Below are 10,332 nucleotides of genomic sequence, written 5' to 3' on the forward strand. Positions count from 1 at the left end.
ATAGCTCAGTGGTAGAGCATTCGACTGCAGATCAAGAGGTCCTTGGTTCAACTCCGTGTTCCCCCTGTAACAGCACGGATCATTGCCTTTATTTTAGTAAATTTGACATTAGGGTTAGGAACAAGGGGGAATAGCTCAATGGTAGAGCATTCGACTGCAGATCGACAGGTCCTTGGTTCAAACCCGAGTTCCCTCTGTAACAGCACGGATCATTGCCTTTATTTTAGTTAATTAGACATTACGGTTAAGAGAAAGGGGGAATAGCTCAGTGGTAGAGCATTCGACTGCAGATCGACAGGTCCTTGGTTCAAACCCGAGTTCCCCCTGTAACAGCACGGATCATTGCCTTTATTTTAGTTAAATAGACATTACGGTTAAGAGAAAGGGGGAATAGCTCAGTGGTAGAGCATTCGACTGCAGATCGAGAGGTCCTTGGTTCAAACCCGAGTTCCACCTGTAACAGCACGGATAATTGCCTTTATTTTAGTTAATTAGACATTACGGTTATGAACAAGGGGGAATAGCTAAGTAGTAGAGCATTCGACTGCAGATCCAGAGGTCCTTGGTTCAAACCCGAGTTCCCCCTGTAACAGCACTGATCATTGCTTTTATTTTAGTTAATTATGCATTACGGCTATGAACAAGAGGGAATAGCTCAGTGGTAGAGCATTTGACTCAGATCGAGAGGTCCTTGGTTCAAACCCGAGTTCCCCCTGTAACAGCACGGATCATTGCCTTTATTTTAGTGAATTCGACATTACGGTTATGGACATTGGGGAATAGCTCAATGGTAGAGCATTCGACTGCAGATCGAGAGGTCCCTGGTTCAAACTCGTGTTCCCCCTGTAACAGCACGGATCATTGCCTTTATTTTAGTTAAATACACATTACGGTTAAGAGAAAGGGGGAATAGCTAAGCGGGAAAGCATTCGACCGCAGATCGAGAGGTCCTTGGTTCAAACTCGTGTTCACCCTGTAACAGCACGTATCATTGCCTTTATTTTAGTTAAATAGACATTACGGTTATGAACAAGAGGGAATAGCTCAGTGGTAGAGCATTCGACCGCAGATCGAGAGGTACTTGGTTCAACTCCGTGTTCCCCCTGTAACAGCACGGATCATTGCCTTTATTTTAGTAAATTTGACATTAGGGTTAGGAAAAAGGGGGAGTAGCTCAGTGGTAGAGCATTCGAGTAGGATGATAAGATCTCTTACAAAACGATAACATTTCATTTTTGCAGAATATTAAATGGAAATATTCTAAATATTTTTCGGAATTACGATTCTTGAAGTAGTTGTGTAGCTATAAAGCTCTGTTTCATCTTAATATTCCAAGAACATCTTTTGATATTAACATTTCAAATTTGGTGTTTACTCTTTAATTCAGCTTTACTACATTTATATACATATAGTGTAAACGCATTTTTTATATTCATTAGAAGATAATATGGATGTTAATTCTTCATCTATCCACAATTGTTGAAACGATTGGGTCTGTGAAATAAGATACCCTAGATTTAAACTAGAAATGACCTTGTTTCGCCTCCTCTTATAGGAGGTGTTAACGGTTCAGAGTGAGCCGAAAGTTAAATACACCCTTCAGTGATACATTTTAGGTCCTCGTTAAAATTATTGAGGATACAAAGGAAATTGTTAAACGCTTAAGCCTTTGCAGAAGACCTTGGCAATATTTCGCCAATTTGAACTATGTGTTTCCGGTTTTTCTCATTGGCTGGTGGACCTGTGTTTAAAAGTAAATTCGGCTCGGCTCGGAGAGGTTTATTTTGGTTTCCCAACTTTTTTTTTGAACGCGGTGATAAACAGAAACTTTCAGCGTAATACCTCTCCGTAACGTCATAGTCACACATGGGGTAAATAGTTGTTGTGTCTAAGTAAACACAACTATCAATACTGTATTTCATCACACTTATCGCTGTTATATTCCTTTTGATTATATTTCACAAAAAAACAATGAAGCTAGGCCTATATAAGTATTATAAAAGGTATCTTTGTTTGTTTCTTCTTTATGCACACTCACAATTCCTTAATTTTCCAAATTAATTAACTAAATTGCATCAATCAGTAACACCATAAGTTCATAAGATATGTTCGTTCCATAAGTGTCACTGCAGGTCACTGAGAGTTGTCACACGTGACGTAGCGGTGAAACAACACAGATTCTCGAAACTGGCGCCTGGTGAGGCGCTGTCAAAGGCTTAGATATAATAGCAGTGACTTTTAGACTTTTTGAAAATAACGAGACCGTTAAGACATAATTATTTTTAGTTAAGTTGTCACACCGGGACCTTCTTTACCGGGCGAAGTCAGCAAACGCCAATTGCGAGCTTCAGTTCTTTTGCACAAGATGGCGACACCAATATCACGCAGTCGAACGGCAGGCTGTGTTTGCACCTTACATTAAATTTTCAAAATATTTTCGATTTTCAGATATCAAATTCGAACCTGGACCTTTGTCAGCAAACGCCAATTGCGAGCTTCAGCCTTTTTGCACCAGATGGCGACACCAATATCACGCAGTAGAACGGCAGGCTGTGTTTGCACCTTACATTAAATTTTCAAAATGTTTTCGACTTTCAAATATGAAAACTAACTTCCTGGACACTCTATTTTCACAGTTGCTAATTTTTCAAAACTATCAAAAACCGGATGTTAGTCGAAATTACATTGCTGCCACAAGATAGGCAAAATTTTGAAAATTTCTTGGGATTGCACTTAACCCAAGGAAGGGGTTCTTAAACAAAATTTCCAAGAGTTCATTTGTTAATATTCTTTAAAACAAAATACTTTAAGTACATCATTCCGTAACTTTAACCTAATCATTGACCAAAACGGACCGAGGGGTACCGTAATTTTAACCCATAATTTTTGTATGTTAAACCCAATGCACCGTATTGCCCGGGGCGTATAATTCCTTTTGGTAAATCCACGTAAAAATCTTCCTAAAAATGTCAAATTAATTTTTGTATTTCATAAAACCAATGTTTGCTTTAAAATGTTTCATCTATTACGAATTTCAAATTAACGCATTTCTTTTCGTCATTTGCCTTTGGCGATTAAAAAAATATTCCCGTTTATGTTTTCAAAGATTTAATTCCCACCCCCAAAGGTGGGTCCTCCTTGCAAGGTGCGTCCAGGGGAAGGGTGGTTAAGGCCCCGTACTCGAGGAAATGGAAGTTTAATGCTAATTTAAATGACGGCGACAAAACATCTAAAAAACATTGATTAAATTATAGTAGCCCTTTTTTTCTGGGTTGCATCTCATTTCTCTGATGTCTGTAATAAAAGACCATTTTACCACCTCATTACCATAGTATAAATATTCGATTAAAATATGTTGTAACTCCGTTTTTAAAAAGGAAAAGTTCAGGTAACATAACAGATTATACCTTAAATCGGAGCCTCCGAAATGAACTAGAGAATGAAAACGAGAATATTTTTTTAACCAATTTAGTTCGCCGTGGTTTTACGCTTGGGGGCGCTTATATTACCGTAAAATAAACAAATTTCAACGCCGTGACCCTGTCGACTGCTTAAGTATTTGGGCCAATGTCGCGGATTGTATACGTTTTAATTACTCTTCCTGAATTAATTTAATTGAAATAATTTATTTTGTTGTCATCAATACAATCTAACCGAAAGATTCAATAAAAAGTGAATAGCCCCAAAAACATTTACGTTAATTTTAGGATGAAACTTTTTTTATCATAAAACTTTTATGACTGACCCCTAAAATATCAACGATAATTTAAGGAAGACCCCTGTCACAATGGTAATATAAGCGTCATCTCGTACACATATATGGTGAAAATACTTTCCTTAACATAATAGATATTTCCCCACATAAAATTTGACATGCATGGGCCTAGTTCATTTCGGAGGCTCCGGTCGGATTTACCATCGATTCGATATGATGCGACTCGGCTCTTCGCTGTCTAACAAGATCGGGGCCCGTTCATCCCCACAATATAACTATGGGAGTACTCCCAACCTATGTTAGCGGTGCTGGGTGCGGCTTCGCGCCACCCCTATAAACAATGCAATGATACCTTACATGTTTATAAATACTACGCAGTATTTATTAATTTTCTTCCTGAAAGTGAAGGTAAGAGATAGTACGACTAATATGTACACCACCAATAAGAGAAAAAACTAAAAATTATGTTCATATCAAAATTTACTTGCGTGTTTAGCAGTCTAGTGGTTTTTTTACTGTAACTTAACTGAAGGTTTAGAATGTTTAACTGAAACACATGCTTTATTTGGAGATTCAGTTGGGAATGGGCAGTGAGAAACTCTAGATTATAATAGAAACTAATGCCGTGAAATAAACTAAATTATAAGAAGTAATTAATTGCCATTAAAGTTTGTTCTACACATTATAAAACTGAAAATTATTAAACTGAAAATTTTACTGAGACTTCGTTACCTGACAGTCTTCTGATGGAAAAGATCCGTAGCCCACGGCACGCTCCATGGAGCCCCAGACTTATAATAGATCATTCCGTTAATTCCAGAAGAGAAGCAAACACTACAGAGGCGGGACCGCCGCCTCCTTGCGCAAGGAGCACCGCTCGAGGCAGTACGAATCACCTCCCGCGTGGAGTGAACTCAGGCTCCGTCTGCCGGTGCCTTTTGGAAATAACCCTAGAGGGCAGCCCAGCCACTGTAAGTTGGTTTCTCCTCAAATAATTAATGGAATGGTCTTTAACAAGCCTGAGTTAATCGATAGGAGTATCTTGAAGCAAATTCCTATAGTCCAAGGCTTCAAAAACGTATAGTTAATATATATACTAGTCCAAACTCCAAAGTGAACATATCACTTTGAAAATTTTCAGATTTCAGAAATTCTTTTAAAAAGTTTACACTTAATTAAGCACTTGGAAATAAAAATTAAATTGATGCAGTTTGGTCTTTATCTATTCATAGTTAAACACTTTTGGTAGCGAAAAAATGAGAAAAATATAAATGAACATTTTAAGAGCAACGAAGCAAATTTAGCATTTACAATGAACTCATATCGGTCCGCGACAATTTGGTCTCGCCGTTATGGTCTTGCCGATTTGGTCTCGCCGATATGGTCTCGGCGTTTTGGTCTCGGGACAAATGGGTCTCGGGACAATTGGGTCTCGGGACAATTGGGTATTGGGACAATTGGGTCTCGGGACAAATGGGTCTCGGGACAAATGGGTCTCGGGACCTAACCCAACCCAACCTTGTTTGGAGGTAAAAAGATTATTTGAGTATTAAAAGCCCGCCTCTTACCACGAACAATTTATTAGCAATAATAGAAATATTTTGGAAAATTTGTCAGATAATTAATTGGAGAATATTTTGGAAAAGGTGGCAGCTGATTAATTGGAGAATATTTTGGAAAAGGTGGCAGCTAACTATTAGGTGAATATTTTGGAAAAGGTGGCAGCTAATTAGTAAGAGAATGTTTTGGAAAAGGTGGCAGCTAATTAATGGCAGAATATTTTGGAAAAGGTGGCAACGAATTATTGGAACTATTGTTTTGAAAAAGGTGGCATCGAATAATTGGGACCATTGCTTTGGAAAAGGAGAAAACTAATTAGGTAACCAAATAATCAAGAGACCAAACCGTCCCGAGACCAAATAATCACGATACCAAATAGTCCCGAGACCAAATAATCACGATACCAAATAGTCACGATACCAAATAGTCTCAAGACCAAATAATCACGATACCAAATAGTCCCGAGACCAAATAGTACCCGAAACCAAATCGGCGAGACCAATTAGTCCCGTGACCAAATCGGCGAGACCAATTAGTCCCGTGACCAAATCGGCGAGACCAATTCAGCGAGACCATATTGTCCTGTTCCGGCTCACATGTATTTCATACACGTATCTTCCATTTGACCAAAACGTGTACATTTACTTCGGTACCATGACACTGGGCAAAATAGAACGGTGAATTTAACGAACCAAATACAAGCAGAGTAGAAATTCACTTCTATCATGGCACATCTAGATGTACAACACTGAGAATGGAAAGCTCAGAAACATTTTTTGGTTAGAAAAGGTAAGCTATCATTTTCAAAAGTACTGACTTCGAAAAAACATTTCATTAGTTTCAGTAGAGAAGCAAACACCACCTCAAACCAAGAAGCACCGCTAGAAGCAGTGCGAGTAGGCTAGCCTCTAACGTGTAGTGAACTCGGGCTCCGTCTGGCGTTGTCCCTTGGCGCGACGGTGTCTTGTTTTATCTGCATGAAATTAATGGAATGGTCTTATCTCCATATAAAAATGCAATTACGTACCTGTTAATTAAGAAACAAGTTGAAACTATATCGGTAAGAAGGCGATAAAATACAAAAGAAATTTAATTATTAAAACATTAAAGTGAAACTTGAATTAATAATTCAATCTAAAAATCATCTTAGTGTGATTATAAAATACTGTATAAATAGGATACGTAAAAACACGCAGAACGCCAACTGTCCCACAATTTTGACCTTGATATAGAATCTTAAATTACACTGAAAAACAAAATATTTTTCACTCGACAAAGAAAAACATTCATTCTTCAATTAACCAATTACTTGAACTGTTCAATTACACAAATTGCTTAATTTATATTAACTTCTTCAACAGATGTTCTATTGGCGATTTTGAGTCGAAAATGTAATTTCTATCTCGATTTTGCCACTAAGGGCCACTGTTTTCGAGTTATGATTTGAGTGTTTTAGGAATAAAATAAATAAATTTAATTAAGAAACTGAAATACAATGCTATTATAATTAAGGGGTCATTCCTAAAATACTCCAATAATCATAACTCGAAAACAGAGTCCCCTTTGTGGCAAAATGGAGATAGATATTACATTTTCGACTCAAAATCGCCCAAAGAACATCCCCCTTAATTTATAACAGACTTATCAGAAACACCCTGAATATTTATTCTGCTTTGTTAAACTTAAGAAAGACATAATAAAATCATACACCTTAAACTCTCAAATTTCTTTAAGGCGAAAAATTTAGGGACCGATGCACTTTAAATAAAAGCTCAATTTAATCTTAACTTCTGGAGAATTGTTTAAAATATTTTTTACTCACCAAACGCTAGTAAAATGCCTGGCGCAGTCTCCTCTTCCCATTGAATATCAGTTTTTAAATTTTCAAATTTTGAAAAATCTGACGCACAAGCCACGGGCCACTAAACTAAGAGGACATTTCAGTTCTGCTATCGGGCGGTGCTCAAGCGAAACGGTTTTTACTAGTGTCGCATTTAGCGGTAGTTTTTAAAAAGCGGAACTACGTCATTTCGGTAACAAGGCGAGTGAGGCTGGAAAACAGTATTTTTAGACAACGCCGCCATTTTTAAATGAACGGTGGCTGATAACAGGACTACAGGAGAGTAATTTTGTACCGTTAGTGCTGCTGGTTGGGTGTTTTTGAAGGTAAGCGGCTTTTATTAATTGTAATAGTTTAAAATTGTGACTTGTGTTCAAATATATATATAGGATAAAAAATTTAAATATGCCTAGACCCGGACTGATGAGTTGTAAAGTTAATTCCAAGGAGGGAAATGGTTTAAAGGCTCTTTCAAAACGTGACATTACAAGTGATAATTCATGTGATAAGTTTCTAGGATCCTGTGATATTAATTTGAACAATAAGTCTGACGCACACGCACCAAACATTAGACCTTCAACTTCAACAATCCAATGGTAATTAAACTTTACAATTAATTTAGTACCTATTTCTGGATTTTGTCAGTAGTCTAATTCAACGACTGTTTGTCTAAATTTCAGTCAAAATACTACACCCAAGGCTAGTGGGCTAAAGAAATTGACGCAAAAGCCCAAAATTAAGAAAGTAGCTACAAAAACTATTGGAGCAAAGAGAAACCCGAAAGAAAACCCCAACATTAAAGACCATATTGTAGTTTTACAAGCAAAGACCGAGACAAAGAAGGTTGTTGTCAACAGTGAACCCTGAAGTCTAAAGTCACAGAAACAATTTGAAAAGATACCACAACCATTGGTGGCATCTGCACCATCAAAATTAAAAAAGAGAGTGCAATTAGTGTCTTTAAATGATTATGACCGAATGTTTCAAAACGTATTTAGTTTTGCATTGGCATCTATCGAAGTTGCAATTGAAACCATGGAATTAGAATTTGACGAAGTGAATTTGCTCTCATGGGCTTTAAAATTAGATAATGACACAACCAAAGAAATCCTTAAAACGGAGATACAAGAACTTCTAACTAACACCAGCATGGATAAATTTGTGGCCGAGTCCAATTCGATTAAATTTTCTAGTAGATTTATGGTAAACATAATGCAAACCACATTAGAAATTAAGGTAAATACAAATTAATAATAACATAATTATTTAATTAATAAATTAATGGATAATAATTAATAGGAGCCAGAAGTAACTATTCTTCAAAAAAGAGCCGCAATACAATTTTTATTAGGCGAAATATTTGGAAGAAGCCTACGATACGATGGAATCTCAAACATTCCAATAGTTGATGAGCAACTCGAAGAGGAAAAAAGCTTGGATAGTTTTTTTTTCGTTGTTGGAACGTTACTTAGAACCTTAAAATCATCTAGTGAAGGCCTGCTAATTTTCAATGAATTAACATGCGAAAAAGATCATCAAGAATGTGTCGAAATCAAATCAAGGCATTGGACAGAACTGCAAGATCGTGGGGGTTTAATTTACGCGAAGAAGGACACTTACAAATTCTTTATGAGGATTCACAAGGTCATATTCAATATTTTTAGTAAAAAAACAACCAAAGACTGAACAGAAAACCTGAAGTTAAACAAATACTGGATCAAGATGAACAATTACAGATTGACTGGAAAACAATATGCGAAAGGAGTGGCCTTCTACAAGATGCAGGGGAAAAACTTTTAAACAAAATGATTGACAAATTAATCAACACTGACGCTAATGGTCATGTGAAAAATGAGAAAAACGACTTAAAAGAGCAGCAGAGATTAAACAACACAAAAGCAAGGGCAAAGAGAAGTTTGAGACAACAGTTAAGTGATATTGGCAATTCCGGGTCGGGCAAAACAAAGCTGAAAAAATGTTCCTAAAATCAATGTATGGCAAAAAATTGTGAAAAAATGTTCCTAAAATCAATGTATGGCAAAAAATTGTGAAAGAATGTTCCTAAAATCAATGTATGGCAAAAAATTGTGAAAAAATGTTCCTAAATGTAATTTTCTGTGATAAAATGTTCCTAAATTTACATATAGAAATGAAATAAACAAGTACAGTAAAAATGTTTACTGACAAATATTTTATTGACAATTTTTTCCTAAGACTTTTATTTTTATATTTCCTCTTTTTATTGCTGCGAGTTTAGGGCCATTATTGCAAAATTGTTGATAGGTGGGGTTCTGGCCAGATCCCAGAGCTTGTCTGTGGCGACTAAATTTGTTCTCAAGAGGGTCTTGATTGAAATTTGCTGTCAAAATAAATTTCGCGCCTTTAGACAGCAAAAAGGGTATTATTTCTACCATTCCTTTAGCTGTAATATCGTTTCATGGTTAATATTTTGCAAATTCTGAGTTGAAAATGTATTATATGACATACTAGTTTGTAACTTTCATTTTAGCTTGAGGTTGGGTATATATTTGAGCATCGCTTAATTTATGTGCTTTCCTCAAGGTGGATGGGCCTCGTTTAAGTTCATAATAGTACAGTCCGTATTAAGTCCTGCCCGTTTTTATACATCAGAAGGATTTTGCGACCATCGCGTCGGTTTAGAAGACAGTTTAAGACTGTTTTAATCAAATGTGGTGGGTCGAAGATAAAATAGATGAACCTCTCCTCATCAAAAGCATGAACATTTAAACTCTTGTAGGAATCTCCTACTTTTGCGTGCTTGGCGAAAACCTTTCTATTTGTGGATGCACCATCACCAATAACAGCTATCACTTTAAAAGCTTTAAGTTCGAGAAGGGCAAAAGCTCGCCATACAAGGAAATTAAGTTCATCGCCAGTTATAGAATCAGTAGGAAAATGAGCCAGTGGAAATTTAAAATTCATTGTTGTGCCTCGAATCATAAAAACCAATGCATGCGTTGCAATGGGCTTTTCTTTCTTATCAAATAGCTGATGCTCAATTGCAGCAATTTTATCGTACGGATCACTGATTTTTGTGTAGCCAATTAGATCCCCTGTTTTCTTACTGTAAATTAGATCCTCTTTAATTTTCATTTCATCTATCAACAATGAAAAGTATTTTTGATAGTCTTTAAGAGTATTAATCTTCGCTTCTTCCGCTAGTTTATTAAACATAGTTGGTTGAAAATTTGGTTTT

At 36.5% G+C, this 10,332-nt stretch overlaps 1 non-coding gene across 1 annotated transcript; it reads left to right on the plus strand.

Annotated features, from left to right (window-relative positions):
- Positions 1-384: 384 nt before the first annotated feature.
- On the plus strand, positions 385-456 carry TRNAC-GCA (transfer RNA cysteine (anticodon GCA)). The gene has a single exon. It is a non-coding gene; the product is annotated as a tRNA-Cys (tRNA).
- Positions 457-10,332: the final 9,876 nt, after the last annotated feature.

This window comes from Phalangium opilio, unplaced genomic scaffold, assembly GCF_054372755.1.
Source record: "Phalangium opilio isolate 3A_F unplaced genomic scaffold, DU_Popi_V2 ptg000093l_1, whole genome shotgun sequence".
Lineage (NCBI taxonomy): Eukaryota > Metazoa > Arthropoda > Arachnida > Opiliones > Phalangiidae > Phalangium > Phalangium opilio.